Source organism: Chelonia mydas, chromosome 6, assembly GCF_015237465.2.
Source record: "Chelonia mydas isolate rCheMyd1 chromosome 6, rCheMyd1.pri.v2, whole genome shotgun sequence".
Classification (NCBI taxonomy): Eukaryota; Metazoa; Chordata; order Testudines; family Cheloniidae; genus Chelonia; species Chelonia mydas.
This window is the reverse complement of record NC_051246.2, coordinates 60257074-60271706: the sequence shown is the minus strand read 5'-3', so window position 1 is coordinate 60271706 and position 14633 is coordinate 60257074. Positions and strand designations below refer to the sequence as shown.

The 14633-nt window shown below is 48.6% G+C and overlaps 1 protein-coding gene across 8 annotated transcripts in view; it reads right to left on the bottom strand.

The window, feature by feature from the left end:
• The window catches only part of LARGE2 (LARGE xylosyl- and glucuronyltransferase 2), a 72524-nt gene extending 57891 nt beyond the window's left edge, over positions 1-14633 (bottom strand). For 7 of the 8 annotated variants that reach the window (XM_043549976.1, XM_037900126.2, XM_043549974.1 and 4 more), the window contains exons 1-2: positions 14419-14558; positions 5832-6039 (exon numbers count right to left, since the gene is read on the bottom strand). The gene's annotated coding sequence lies outside the window, so the exon portion shown is untranslated. Of the gene's footprint in view, positions 1-5831; positions 6040-14418 lie in introns of all 8 variants that reach the window. The other variant, XM_037900127.2, reaches the window with a different exon arrangement.

The window sequence follows — 14633 nt, the reverse complement described above, 5'->3', positions numbered from 1 at the left end:
AAAACAGAGATATAGAGCTAAATACAAAACTGATGGTACAATGGTGAAGGATCAAGAAGGGAGCTTGGTGTTCAAACTCCTGGATGAAGAGGATGAGCCTGTTGAATCAGGAGACGAAGCGGAAAGACAGCCAGGATTGATGGTTCAAATACCTAAATCCCCAGGCTATGTATTGGAAGAGACAACTCGCCCATTAACTGACAGTGAAAAGTAGGCATTAGCTAAGCAACTAGGTCCCTTGACTCAAAAAACGTGTCTGACTTGTTTAATGGGATACACTGTTAGAAAACTCTTGGATTTAGGAGACCTAAAGGGAGCTGGTAATAACTTGTGGTGGCCCTCGGAAGGGGAAGGGCCCTACGGAAGAGTCATTAGATAATGTTACAAATTTCCCAGCCAATCACCTGTTCCCAGAAGTCCAACATCTTCCCTCCTATTCATTACAGTGAGAAGCAGGTTACAAATATACCTGAGAGATCCCAAAGGATCTCACAGCTCTTCACACAACTCTATTGAAATGTAGCCATTTCTGGAGCAGAAGAACACAGGTGGACAACATCTGGCACCACATTGTGGGCCAGAAGGGATTTTGGCCAAGGACACTGGGGCAAACAAATCCAACTCTTACAGAAATGCCCTGGGATGTTTCATGCTTCTGCACAGTTCACGGGGTCTCTGCTTTCAAGGCCCCATCTGAACACCACACATACAGCAAAGCACGTGAAGCCAGGTTAGCTACAGTGACAAGGATACAAGACTGATCTGAACCATCTGAGATGTGAACTGCTGCTTCCAGCCCATCCAAGGCTTTGAAAGCCTACACTGAAACCAGGAATCCATCCCATTCAGTGGATTACAACTCTTGCAAGCAGGCAACTATGGGTACCTCTGATCCAGGCCTGCATCTGCTGCATCCAGACCTGCTCAACTGTAAGGCGTGAACATTTATAAACTGTCACAATCTCAAACAACAAATGTTGACAAGGAAAGGTGCAAAAGTGAGACAAAGACTGAATTAGTCCAAACAAAAGGGCCTATTGATATAACTCAAGGACTGTGTTAAGATCATGCTTCGTAAACCAAAAAAAAAAAAAAAAGTGTGGAACCATAAACCAGTGCACCAAAAATCAGTGTGTTGAATCCTAGGCCTAACTGGTGAGCAAAATAATGAGGGGATGGGCTATTTGGTCCATCACATCCCTTCTGGAGTCCTCGAAGAAAAAACTTTGGGGAGAAAAACTGGCTCCTGGAACAAGCTTCACCATCATGGCTGCTGCTGCCATCCTCACTGTCTCTTGGGACCCTGGGCCTTTGTGATCCTAATCCTGAGGGACATCCTGACCAGACAGAGCCAAAAAGGGAGCCAAACGGCATTAGGGTTGCCAACCCTCCAGGACTGTCCTGGAGTCTTCAGGAATTAAAGATTATGTCATGTGATGAAAGATCCGACAACATTTCCACCTCCACCAGCTCTGGCTGAATCCCAACCCCCACATGGGATGTGAGACGTCTCCCCTTACCACCTCCCCCTGTGTCCTTTTCCTTCCCTATCTTATTTCTTCTCTTTCCTATCTCTCCACTTCTCTCTAGTGAGAGTGTAGCCTAGCCAGCCAAGACTGCATATTTTGCAACACTGCTGTAGGCCTCTGATCTGAAAGAGGCAGCTAAAAGCAATGCCCTGCAGCATCTGGGCCCTGAACAGAACTACACCAGGTTTAGGGATACAGTGCCACAAGCAAGAGAACCCCACTGCTTAGCCTGGATTAGCCCTAAAGGACATGAAGCTTCTGTAATAAGCAACCTTCTTTATTACTTTTTAAAATTTAAGATAATAACTCATTTGTGTATATGTTTCCCTGCTTGAACCTTGTAAAAAACTCTTGTTTCTTTTTCCTACTTAACAAATATTTATATAGTTTATTATAGGCTTGGCTACAAACATTGTCTTTGGTATGAAATCTAAGTGCAATTGACCTGGGTAAGTGACTGGTCCTTTGGGAGTGGGAGTAACTTGAATATTGGTGTGATTCTTGGTGTAAGGGCCCATCTGTCACAAGGATATGTTCACCTGGATGGCAAGATAGAGTACCCAAGGGGACTGTCTGACTCCATGTTCAGGCTGTTCTGGTGCCTGAGGAGTTTACACTTGATAATTGGTAGGTGAAATCTAAGTACAAAAGTCACAACCAATTTGAGTTGTGGTTCTTAACAGTCTGCCCTGAGTTGGTACTCATGCTCTTAAGTCACTGCAGGCAGCATTACAGCTAGGACAAAGAATTATTCCATCAATTTAGTGCTGTCTACACCAAGGATAGATCAGTTTAACTGCGTTGCTTAGGAGTGTAAAAGTTTTCACACTTTTGAGACGCAGCTATGCTGATGTAACTTTGGAGTACAGACAAGTGCATAGTGAAACACAGGCCCTGCCTTGGAGAGTTTACCATCTAAATAGACAAGACAGCTGAAGGGTGGGAAGAGAGGCACAGAGGGGTGGTGACTTGCCCAACGTCATCCAGCAGGTTAGTGGCAGAGCTAGGAACAGAACCCCAGGTCTCCAGTCTCCCAGGCCAGTGTTCTGCTGACTAGACCCCTATCTGAAAGCCTGCCATGCAGTTGGAACCGAACGGCATCATGGGGAATTCAAGCTCATGCTCAGGAGATTCTGCCTTCCAACTTGGTTGATAGATTAATTCCCTTGCCCCACTAGCTTTTGCTATGATAACTCTCTGAAGGGCAATTTCAGGAGGAGGAAGAACCATGTCTCCCCTTCTTACTACACATAAGCCCTCGCTGCCCAAAGGAGACAGCACAGACTGGTAACACCAGGGCTGGCTCAAGCCTCCCACTCTGCACTGTATCTGTCTGGCAGGGAGCACCAGGGAGAGAAGATATCTGCCTTCCCCTTCCTACTACTGACATTTGTGAGGAGAAGGGATTTTATTTTCCATATGAAACCCAAGGTTTGGGTAGCTTGAATTTACTGCTAGCCCAGGGAGGGCACCACTGAGCCAGACACCTCTCCCCCTGCAGCTTACACCTGCCTCCAATCTAACCACAGTGCCCAGAGCAGGTGAGTAGTGTAAAAAGAGTGCAGTATCTGATGCTGGAACACAAGATAGTCTGCACACTCTGGGACATGCACTGCACTGGAATACCAGGGGATGGGGTCTCTGCAAGAGAGATAAATAACATGGGGGGAGATGAGCATTATATGAAGGTCATCAACAAATTGCAAGCGTGTGATGGACTCACTGGCGATGACCGGAGCTTTCTAGCTCAAGCACTTTGCAACCCAACTGAACTGCATGGCTAATTTATACCTGTGCAGAGCCCACCAGCCCAGCAATTACCCTGTAAAATACAGAAGGGGAAACATGTGCTTGCTTTGACTGAACATTATTTATTTGACTTCAAAGGCATAAACTTTCACTACAGTCACTTTAACACAAAGGTTTTGCTGGTCAATAACCCTGCAGTGGAACTTGACCTGTCTGGGCTGCAGCAACAGAGGCATTGCATCGTGGAGCAGGGCAAGGATAGTCCCTCTGTATAATGCACCTGAAAATAGCAAAATCTGTCTGGGTTCTTCTATACCAAGAAGATCATCAGTGAGGAGTAGTCACAGAAAACTAACTTGCCCTGCAAGCCCACCCAGGGAATTAAAAGAACAAACTCCCCACACCTGCGTGGCTTATCTAGATCACCCCTCTGGACAGTGTGTATGTTGGGAGTGGGGGTGGGAACTGGGAGTTCCCTCTCCCACTGACTCCGTGCACAGGGAATGGACAGAGATGTGGGGAAATAAGTGAAGCTTTGGAGTTTGGCTAAGTGACCTCCCTGAGGAGACGGACATGGTAAGAGAATGCAAATACCTGAAGGGCATGAATGATTACCAAGCAAGGAGAGAGATTAGTAACACCAAATCCACACACTTCATAGCCTAAACATTTTACAGAGCTCTCTAATTAAAGCCCCGAGAGTGCTGATTATTTGGGGGTTACAATTGGGGAGAATGAGAAAGAAGGGGATGAAAGGAAAATATAGGCTGAGCCCCAGGAAAAAGCTTCCTAGAGACTGACAATTAGGAATGGACAGATGAGGACGCATTTCACACTGTAATAGCTGCATCACTATGCTGGGACTTCATGTTTTTTAATTTCTCCTGGCAGACTAATACTGAGGCTGTGAGCAGAGGGCAGAAGAGATCAAGAGACAAGGTGCGGGAAGGAAGTTTGAAGGGCTTGAGGAGAATGCCAGGGTTGGGATTAACATCAACCAGAAAAGTGCTGAGACCAGCATGTCTCCCTTCACACTGAAGTCTCCTGCCTCACAGGAAAGTCTGACCTTGACTATCAGCTGCCAAACTATCAATGCTGTTTCCCCCAAACCAGGTTAGTCTCCTCCTCACAGACCTGGCTGCACAAAAGGCCCTTGTTCAGAGTCCTTATCTGGCTCAGGATGGGGAGGAGCCGGAAAGTCCTGCTGCTTAATGTCCTGTACAGATGCCAGGAGCCGTCAGAGCTCTGCATTGGGTTCATTAGGGGCTGGCTGGCTGGCAGGAGCAGCACTTTGCTAGTGCAGGTAATGAGGGAAACATCTCAGCACAGGGCACGTTAAAAATAAAGCAGCAAAAATAACCGCCCACTTATATCTGAGATTCATTTGGGTCCCCACGCCACAGGGTCCCTGCTGGGGGAGAAGGAGCCTCCTCCCACTGGTGTGGGTATTTTAGTAGGCAATGCTGCAGCCTGGCCATTTAGACGAGAACTGTCCGGGTTATGAGGTCAGTAGTGGAGGGAATAGCCTTGGTGGCAGCACACAGCCAATGCATGCAGCAGTTCCATAGGGACATGACCAAGGGAGCAGGTGAACCATGAAGTCAGCTAGCAGCAGAGCTGGGGACAGAATGCCGAAGCCCTGACTCAGGCTAGTGGCAGAGGGAAGGCACGACCTTCTGAAATGAAGTGTACTGGCTTTAGCTTTGTCCCATGAGAGCTGGAAGAGGTGGGTGCAGGGGGCAGCCTGTCACTCATTTCCCTCACTCCTATTCTTAGGCCCTTTCTTCTCCCATTTCCTTTGTTTCAATCTTCAATGAACAGGAAGAAAAGGGAAGGAGCCTTGACAAATCCGATCAAGGTTTAGACAAGCCAGGCCATGCACTAATGAGGGGCGGGAGAGGCAGCAGAGAAGAATGGCAGCCCCCAAAAATGCTTGGTGCACAGAAGGAGAGGGATTCATGCCAAACAGGGCCAAGAGCCACAAGGAGCAGGTCCCCAGTCTGCTCAAATAAATTGCTGAGGGGTCCCTTCTGGTCCTCCACCCTAAAATGGACTTTTCCCTTCCAATCCTTTAATTCTCAAGTGAAGCAGCCCAGGACTCTGCCACTGTGTCCAGCTGAGCTTGAAATTTAGAGATCAAAGGTTCTCTGGAAACAAGAGGATTTGAGGAGGGGAATCTGCAAATGTGCATTAAAGGGACATCTCTTTGTAACAGACACAAAGGAAGATCCTTTGCTCACCAGGGTTTAGGTGGACAAAAAAGGACAAATGTTCTTCCTTCTCCTTTTACAAGGCAGGTGCTGTGGGAGGCTAACAGGAATCTCAGGGGCTGTCCTGTGGACTTAGCATACCCCCTAACCAGGAATGAGGAGTGGTGCCTGGCAGTAAGTGACTGAGTAGAATGCACCATTGAACAGAGAGGGAGCCAGAAATCCCAACGTCCTTCCCCACCTTACCTTCTACCCTAACCTCACTGGTATGTGCAAGAAGCGACTGCGATAGCAGGAGACTGAGTATCTTTAACTTCTCTATAAGCGGAGCCAGAAAACCAACCTTTGGAGGATGCTGAGGTGACAGGGCTATCAGGGACACTAGGAGCAGCTGGCTCCTGTACTGGAGATCTGGTGGTAACACATTGGTTGAGGAGAAGCTTCCCCAGTTACAGGTTCATGGCTTCTGCGGGCAGAGAGCAGGGGTAGCACCAGTATCACAGAGACTTCTGGTTCCAGCTAAGTTTGGGGTCGTCCCATCTCACCATCACCTGGAAACCCAAAAGACAAAAACTGCTAAATTAATTAATTATCAGGTTACAAAACAAAAGGAGACTGGGAGAGAGATCAGGGCTAGGCCCCAGGAACAGCACCAGAAGTGCAGCGGGTGAGGTGGAAACTCCTCAGTGTGAAGCCATCCTGCAGAAGGAGTCTAGGGACACATGCATAAAGGACCCTGCACCTTCACCAGCTCAGTCCCCTATGAGTCCCAGCAAGGGGACAATCTCACTTGAGCAGACTCTCCAAATCTAGGCATTAGGCCACTACAGTAAATAGGCTCAGAGCTGCAACTCAGAGCTGCACACACCCCCGAGCTCCAAGTACTGCATCTGGATGAAAGTTTATCCCTTCAGGATCCTTGTATCTCTGGTCAAATCTGTCTTAACCAAACTCTCAGTTGACCAGCAACATTTGGTCTCCCAATACTGCTGGTCTAAAGGTTGAGGTTGTAATGAAGCAGCATGGTCCTGTGGAGAGAGCACTGGGGTGGAACCAGGACTCCTGGGTTCTGTTTCTTACTCTGCCACTGACTCTATGTGGCCTTGAGAGAATCCCTTCTCCTATCAGTGCATCAGTTTCCCCATCTGTAACCTGGGGATAAGGAAACGTCTTCCACCCCAGTGAAGTGCTTTGATCTCTATACAGTAAATGCTAAGTGTACTATGTCAAACTGGACCAGAAACTTTGGGGATACCAGAGTGTGATTAAGACAGTTGTTGCCTGTTGTGAGTTCTCCCTAGTGCAGGACTCCCTGGCTTTTCCCTTCATACAGCGTATGTATAAGAAATGGACAGAAACGGCACTGAACAACATTTAACCATTTCTCTGCCCGGTGAGCATCCCAAATTAGCAACCTGAGCCCCAGTGACACAGATGAGAAAGTTAGGAGTATCTATACAGGGACATTCCAATATTAAGCAGCAGTAGGGCAGGAAATACATGGAAGAAGGAATCGTAACATTCTTGGGATTAAGCAGACATTGGTTCCTTAAAAGGTCTTTTCCATCCAGTTTAGGTGACACCCACATCCCCCAGGCTGAGATCTGTTTCAGCAGTACCTCCCCCTCCCTGAGGCTCCTAGGTCACACAGATTCACTTGCTTAGTCCCAGAGATACTAGAGGAGAGAGTGAGCTGCCTTGTGCAAACACCGCAGTTACACAGCAGTATGAATGGATGGACAGTATGGCATGAAGGATGGCACATCTCCTTTCTCCAAGCCACAGTCAGACTGCTGCCTAGCTTCTTGACTGGAGACAGATGCAGGGCTCTGACCTCCAGCTGTATTCTATGATTCCCAAGATTCGACATCCCCTTTCAGGCTCCTTTAGCCTCTGACTTCTCACACTAGAGTCACACAAAATGCATTCATACTGGGCCCCAAAATAGGAGAAAATATTTTCTATTGTATTTCCTTCTCTTGTGCATTTCACGTGAGCACCTCATGGCAACACTTTGCAAAATTTATTCCTCACATGCCACTATGAGATAGCAAAGTATCATCACAGACAGGGAAATGGAGGCACAGCCTGGCGAAGTAATTTGCCCACAGCCACACAAGAAATTTGAAGCCCAGCCTTAAAGAGAATCCTAGGGTTCTGATTCCAAGTCATCTCCCGCCATCCCTGTTTAACAGCTAGACACCATTCCCTCCTTCTAGAAGAACAGGAGCTATGGAATAGCAGAGAGCGCTGCAGAGCATGACTGAGATGCTTTGGCAGGGCTGTGTGGGGAAGTTTTCACAGTCCCAGTAGGCCTGGAACCAGCCAGTTGGCTATTTCCCTGACCAGGAGAGGCCCAGGATTCTCTGGCAGGTGCAGTAGAGAAGAGACACAGTACTTTTCTTTTTTTCTTATCACTGAGATTTTGGACCCCACTGATGTCAGAAGCTCAGGCAGTGAGCCACGGAGGACACTGCCTTCAATCTCCAACCCAATTCTTCATCTTCCAAATGAGACTTCAGGGTGAACGAATGATTAATTAATAAAGTTGTGGTGCAGTTGTCACAACCCCGCTGCGAGAATTCCTGCTGGCAGAGCTGCAACAGTGAAGCCAGGAGGAGATAAGATGTTCCCTTAGTTGAAATTTTTCCTCCCTAGCAGGAGAAGCACCTCCCACAAAGTTGAGGGGGAGTATAGGAAGGGAAGGTCTCCATGCCAGCAGAGTTGATCCTGAGTTAATGAAATTGGAAGCCTTGTCAGGCTAATTTTTCTGCCCTTCAGGAGATGCAAGGATTGACCACCTTCCCTGAGCAAACTCTAGGCTCATTACAGAGACCTACACAGAAAAAGCATCCCTTTTGTACCGTTTGGGGGCTCTTTACCAAGTACAGAATTTATGTAAATATTTAACCTGGACAGGTTACATATTTTTACATTGTAAATTCAGGTCTCATCTTCCCTACTTCTCCTAAAAGATTATGACCAACTGGAGAACTAACAGTATCATGCAAAAGAAACCAGACAAAGGAACCAGGCTGTGGAATTTTTAAAGATTGTTTTGGGCATGTTTTTATCAACCCAAACAGTTGGAAAAGAAAGCTTTCACTAGTGAAGAGTCAAACACATCCCTCCATCCTTTTCAGTCGAGAGCTGGAAAAAGCTCCTATTTCACCCCACTCAGCCCCTCACGGAGACTTCCAGTAAAGAAAGGGAAGACCACACTTGACGTTGTTATTGTTTCTAAGGGAAAGTGCAAATAGTTTTTTGGAGGGAATGGTGAGGAGGCTCTCAGGCCCCCTTCATCCACCATAAACTAACAAAGGCACAAACCTAGTTTCTCACTAGCAGATTTTGGAGATCCCCTTTAACAAAACAAACCAAGCCTTAAATAGCCCTACCATGTGCCCAAGCCCCAAGATGGCTCCCTTCCATTAAACTCCATCTCCTCATCATGGTGAATAAACCTGGGAGAACAGGCCAGTCTTATAGCATTCCAAAGTTCATCAAAGCCAGACCTTGCTACCAGCCCTCTCCAGGAGGCTGTTGGTTCATACACCTTGAATGACTGCATGTTCCATGCTACCAGATGGGGAGAGAGGCTTGTAACAGTCTGCCCAGCTCTAGTTCTAATGCATGCTAACAGAAAAAGGTGTAGTGTTTGGGTCAGCAGGGAGAGTCCCAATTCAGTTTGTGGAATATTCCAACCCCACAGCATCCTCAGCATGTTTCAGCCAAACCCCTGGGCTTCCCTCCCATTTCTAAAGTCACTCGGGGTGTGCGCGCCATGCAATGGGTCTGGTGCTTTTGTCATCTAGCTCCCACTAAGAGTAAAGATGGGGCAGGCAGCAGCATTTCAAACTGGATTATTGTATGTTACCCAGCACTGAACTGCCCCCTATGAACTGCAAAAGACTTCCAAAGGGATGCTTTCCCGACCCCAGAAGGACCATGCAGGTTCTGACAGGCTTGTTCATGTCACCAGCATTGCTGTCCAAAGCACTTCTCAGCACAGATTCCTGGGTCTAGCTCAGACTGGCTTCTTCATTTAGATCTGGGTTAGAAAGTTACCTATCAGGCCTTGCTCCCCACGAGATGCCACAGTGAATCAGGCCTCCCATTTTAGGCAGGGCTCATGTGTCATGGACTAAAGTACGCTCTGTATGTCCGTCTGTCCACAGATTATCTGCGGCTTGTAATTTATTCCTGGGGGTGTGCGGTGAACTCACAAAGTGGTGGAATAAATAAAGAATGTCAGTGACACAGCAAGTGGCATAGCTAAGCCAGGAAGGAGATCCATACAAGGACTCAGGGCCCCTTTCTTCAGCCGCCCCAATCGGAGAGTCAGAAAACTAGTGTGGAGAGGCATAGTCCCACACTACTGGGAGATCATCTCACTACTAACTGAACAGCCAAACACCCGGTGTAGCAACTGAAGAGAGCGTACCCTCAGGCCTCACAGGAATATCACACGTCTGCTAATACGCTACAGGGGAGTGCCTGCACCCTAGATATAAATTGGTACAATTTAAATTGGCCACTTCTCCACGTGTTACAAGCATTAAGGAGGCAATTCCTCCCAGCATAGATAAACCCACAAAGTCTGGGTTCCCCCGATGTATTTCCATTAACATTTAAATGCACACCTAAATGTTTCACTACCTAAACACCACTTTCTATAGCTGTCTAACCCCCTGGTGGGTGCTGTAGAATTGCATATGTCAAAGGGGCATAACTTTCAGGCTCCTGGAAGTTGTGCCACAATGTCATTTCAAGAATCCTGTGGCACCTTATAGACGAACAGACGTATTGGAGCATAAGCTTTCGTGGGTGAATACCCACTTCTTTCGTATTCACCCACGAAAGCTTATGCTCCAATACGTCTGTTCGTCTATAAGGTGCCACAGGACTCTCTGCCGCTTTGACAGATCCAGACTAGCACAGCTACCCCTCTGATACTTAATGTCATTTCAGGCGCTTCTGGTCTAGGAGCAGCATTGCTGAGGTAACTATAAGGTTCTGTGCCCAACTCTACAGGAGTCAGTCTCCCCAAGTACAGTCTAATCTGACAGACTTTAGCCAGCTAGAGTGCAAGTGCAGAGCAAGTTGGAGGAACTGAGAGGATAGAGCACTGATTGGACTTGCACAGTCAGCTTACTTTTGGTTTTATTGTCATACCAAGACTAGTGCTGAGTCTGCACTCTCCTCCTTACTGCCCACTAACCACCTGACCCTACCATGTCCATTCCCCAGATGATTTTTAACAGTAAATTGCTGAGAAGCCTGAACTCTGATTTGCACAGTGGAACCCCTCACCCTTACCCCAACCATGGGCCATTTCCCACATATCCCATATGACAGGGTGCTGAGCAGGATGATTGCAGAACCAGCCCCTGCCACACCAGCCCCATTTAAGTGAATAAAGTGGAGCTGGCTGGAAAGAACCTGCCCTAACTGGTGAATGAGAGAGAGCTGCCAACCCAATTGTCCCAGGGCTATATAAGCATCTGAGAAGAAGCAGCAGGCTGGTGGGATGGAGGAGGGTGAGGGAGTGCAGGCAGGGAGAAAGCCCTTCCCTCCTGGGTTCAGACACAAGGAACCCAGAGCTGTGTATATTGTACAGTGAGAAGGTGGTGGGTGCACAAACTTGTAAATAAAAGCCCCAGTGGTTTCAGAACCTGAGGGTCTCTGAGTGACTTTATCTGAGCCTAGCAAAGACAGGAGCCAGGAGTTCTTATCCCCCAATAAGTCTCATAAACTAAGGAAGCCTGAGAGCCTAACCTCCCAGGCAGGGTAATTTCACTTGCTTTGAGTAGCGATGTCCATAGAGCTTTCACCCTTTTCCATCTTCATTATGAAAGCACTAGGGGGCCAGATTGGCTGACATGCTGAGTCACTTTCCTGGACAGGCTGGGGTGGAGAACAGAAGTGATTTAGCCAAAAAGGAGAGCAGGGAGGGGGGGAACAGATACAGACATCAGGGAGGTTTGCACCCTGGGTATATCCTCCTTCACAATGTCCCCTGCTTAGTGACAGACTAGCACAGTCTGGTCATATGCCCAGGAGAAGCCAGAGGATTCCAACCATCTGATTGAAGACAAGCTGTTGGGGAGACAGATCTCAAGCTGCTGTCTGGCAGGGCCTGGGTATTTCATTGAAAAATTATGTTACAGCAGCTCAGATAGTCTGCAGTGGAGATCACGGTGGCTTGAATGCTGTTGCTACATGTCCCCAGAGCCAGGATCAGCACGTTCCTGACATGAAGTCGTGCTCAGCACCTCTCAAACATAAGTTGAATTCTTTTTAATGCACGTCTCTTCTGACGCTAGATGTTCCTTATGCGCAATACCCCATCTCCAAATGTTCTGTACAGGAGAACCCAGAGGCGCTGCTGCACGTAATGAGAAACTGGGCCCAACTCGTATGATTAGGAGATGGAAAATGGCTATTAGATCCCATCTACTCCAAACTGGGGCAAGACTGTCCGCTGCTGTCTATTCTCCAGGGCTTTGTCCCAAACTAGTTTTAAATATGCCCCAGCAGTAGGGCTTCTGATCCTTGTGAGATCCTTCTACACTGTACTTTTAAAGGGAGCAGGAACTGTAACACATCATATATTCCTTGGCAGATAAGCCAACTGCAACACACTGAGAAGTCCTAGCTTCCAATCTCCTGCCTGTGTGTGACCTGCACATGTTTTCTTGCCATATAGTCACACAGCATCTGCCAGTTCAAAAACAAGTGGAGGAAAGGAAAAAATCGCACCAAGTCTGCAGGTGAGTCCCAAGTGTATACCAGGGTCCCCTCACAACACACCAGGGCCTGCCCAAGGACCTTGTGGGGAGCAGATGGTGGGGCAGGGCATGGAGACCCCACAGAGTTTACAAAGGTATGGTAGAACCTCAAAGTTATGAACACAAGAGTTACAAACTGACTGGTCAACCTTACGTCTCATTGGGAACCAGAAGTACGCAATCAGGCAGCAGAGACCAAAAAAGGGTAAATACCGTTCAGGACTGTGTACAATGTAAACTACTAAAAAAATAAAAGGAAAGTTTAAAAAGATTTGACAAGGTATGGTAACTGTTTCTGTGCTTGTTTTGTTTAAATTAAGATGGTTAAAAGTAGCATTTTTCTTCTGCATAATAAAGTTTCAAAGGTGTATTAAGTCAATGTTCAGTTGTAAACTTTTGGAAGAACCATAATGTTTTGTTCAGAGTTATGAACAAGCTCCACTCCCGAGGTGTTCATAACTCTCAGGTTCTACTGTATATCATGGAGCATTCTTTGAGGCCCCAAAGTTTATTTGGTCTGAACACAGGGATTTTAGTTCTTTGATGTGAAATCTCACAGCTCTCCTCCGGGGTCAGATTTTAGCTGATGTTTACACATCCATATTTCACTGTAGGGAATGAAATTAACTTTCCCACATTAATTTCAGAGGTGGGTACCAGAGACAGATTCCCCCAAATACCAGGGACCTGTGGATTGTGTTAGTGTAAATGGGGCTCTTCCTTCCCTTCCCCTCACTGGTTATGAAAAGCAGCAGTCACATCCAACGTATGATGGTACAAATGCCCTAGACTTCCAGGAAATTCCAGCTAGTGTCCCCTCCTTCTAGAGATACTCAAAGCCTCTTTGCCTTCCACTGACAGCTGGTTAGCCCATCAGCAGGGCTCACAGCCCTAAATTAAGGTTCCCTGCAGAGTTGTACTGGAGGTTTCAAACCTATTCATTTATGTGAAAGACCTCCCCACTTCCAGGTCCCACCCCTCTCCCCAGCTTTACCACAAGCCTTAAAGGGTAATGGCCGCATCACACATTTTTAATCCCACCCGTATTCTTCAATTCCATCCCTCTTAACTTCATTAAGTCTTTTCTACAATGATTTCAGAAGCTTTTACTCACTCTCCACCCCCACACTGACTATTTTTGCCTTTACACTCATCCTTCTCATACACGCAGGATGTGTGAGAGTTTAGGGCTGCTGAAAAGGTGCCAAACTGATGGCCCTAAAAATGAAGAGCTCCCATATATTTGTAGCATATAGACAGTAGGAAAGCAAGCACCCCAGCACCACCCTACCGCTCTGCAGTATTATGATTAGAGTGCTCTCATAAGGCACAGAGCACTTCACAAATCATGCCATCAGACCTCACACCTGCCCTAGAGAATCTGACTCCTGCCTCTGGGAAAAGAGAAATGAAGGGAAAAGAGGAGCTCAGACTCCATGACTTATTAATACTTGGCTTCTCTACTGAGTCTGACAACAAAGAGGCCAGTTAAAGCTGCATCAAAACAACGTGGACATCTTCCTGCTGGGAAATGAATGAGACCTACCAGCTCATCTCACAATGGGCACTGAACAGCCACAAGGTGGGACAGTACCCACCCAGCCTACACTAAATCCAGCAACCTCAAGGGGCAAGGTTTGGTCCGGCCATCACTGCCCGAACCCGCATCTCTGTTACGGGCTGTTCAGGGTGTTCAAGGGAAACCTGCCTCCTGCTTTCCCCGCTCCGCCCACTCGCTCCCGGGGCTGACGGAGCGAGGCGGGAGCCCCACGGCAGCGGGGCTGGCGGGGGAGCGCGGTCCCCGGTTCCTGCGGGGCGGCTCGCAGGGCGCGGGACGGGGCAGAGCCCGGCGCTGCCTCACACCCCGAAGGGTTGGCGGGGCGCCTCGCTGTTCAGCGCTGTGCAGAGCCGAGCCCGACGGGGAGCCCCGCCCGGCAACGGCCCCGAGCCCGGCGGGAGCGGGAGGAAGGCTCCGGGGGCGCCGCAAGAGAAGAGTGGCCTGAACGGGAGGGGAGCAGGGGGGCGCCCGGCCACCCCCTCAGCGCTGGCGGGGGCCGGGAAGCCCCCCTCGGGCACCCGGACTCTCTGCCCCGCGGGGCCGCCCTGCAGGGGTCTCTCTCCCCGGGCGCCGCCCCGTACCTGAGGCCAGCGCGCCCCCGCCGTCGGTGTAGGTGGCCCGGCTGCCGCCGCCGCGCTCGCTCCCGCGCAGCCCTTTAAATCACCTCCGCCCCGTCCCGGCTGCGGACCCAGCCGCTCCGCGCTCGATTCATCCTCCTTGCTGCTCCGCGCTCGATTCAAGAGGCTAGCGGGTCTTGGCAGATTGCGCCCGACTGTCCTCGGTGCGCAGGCGCAGA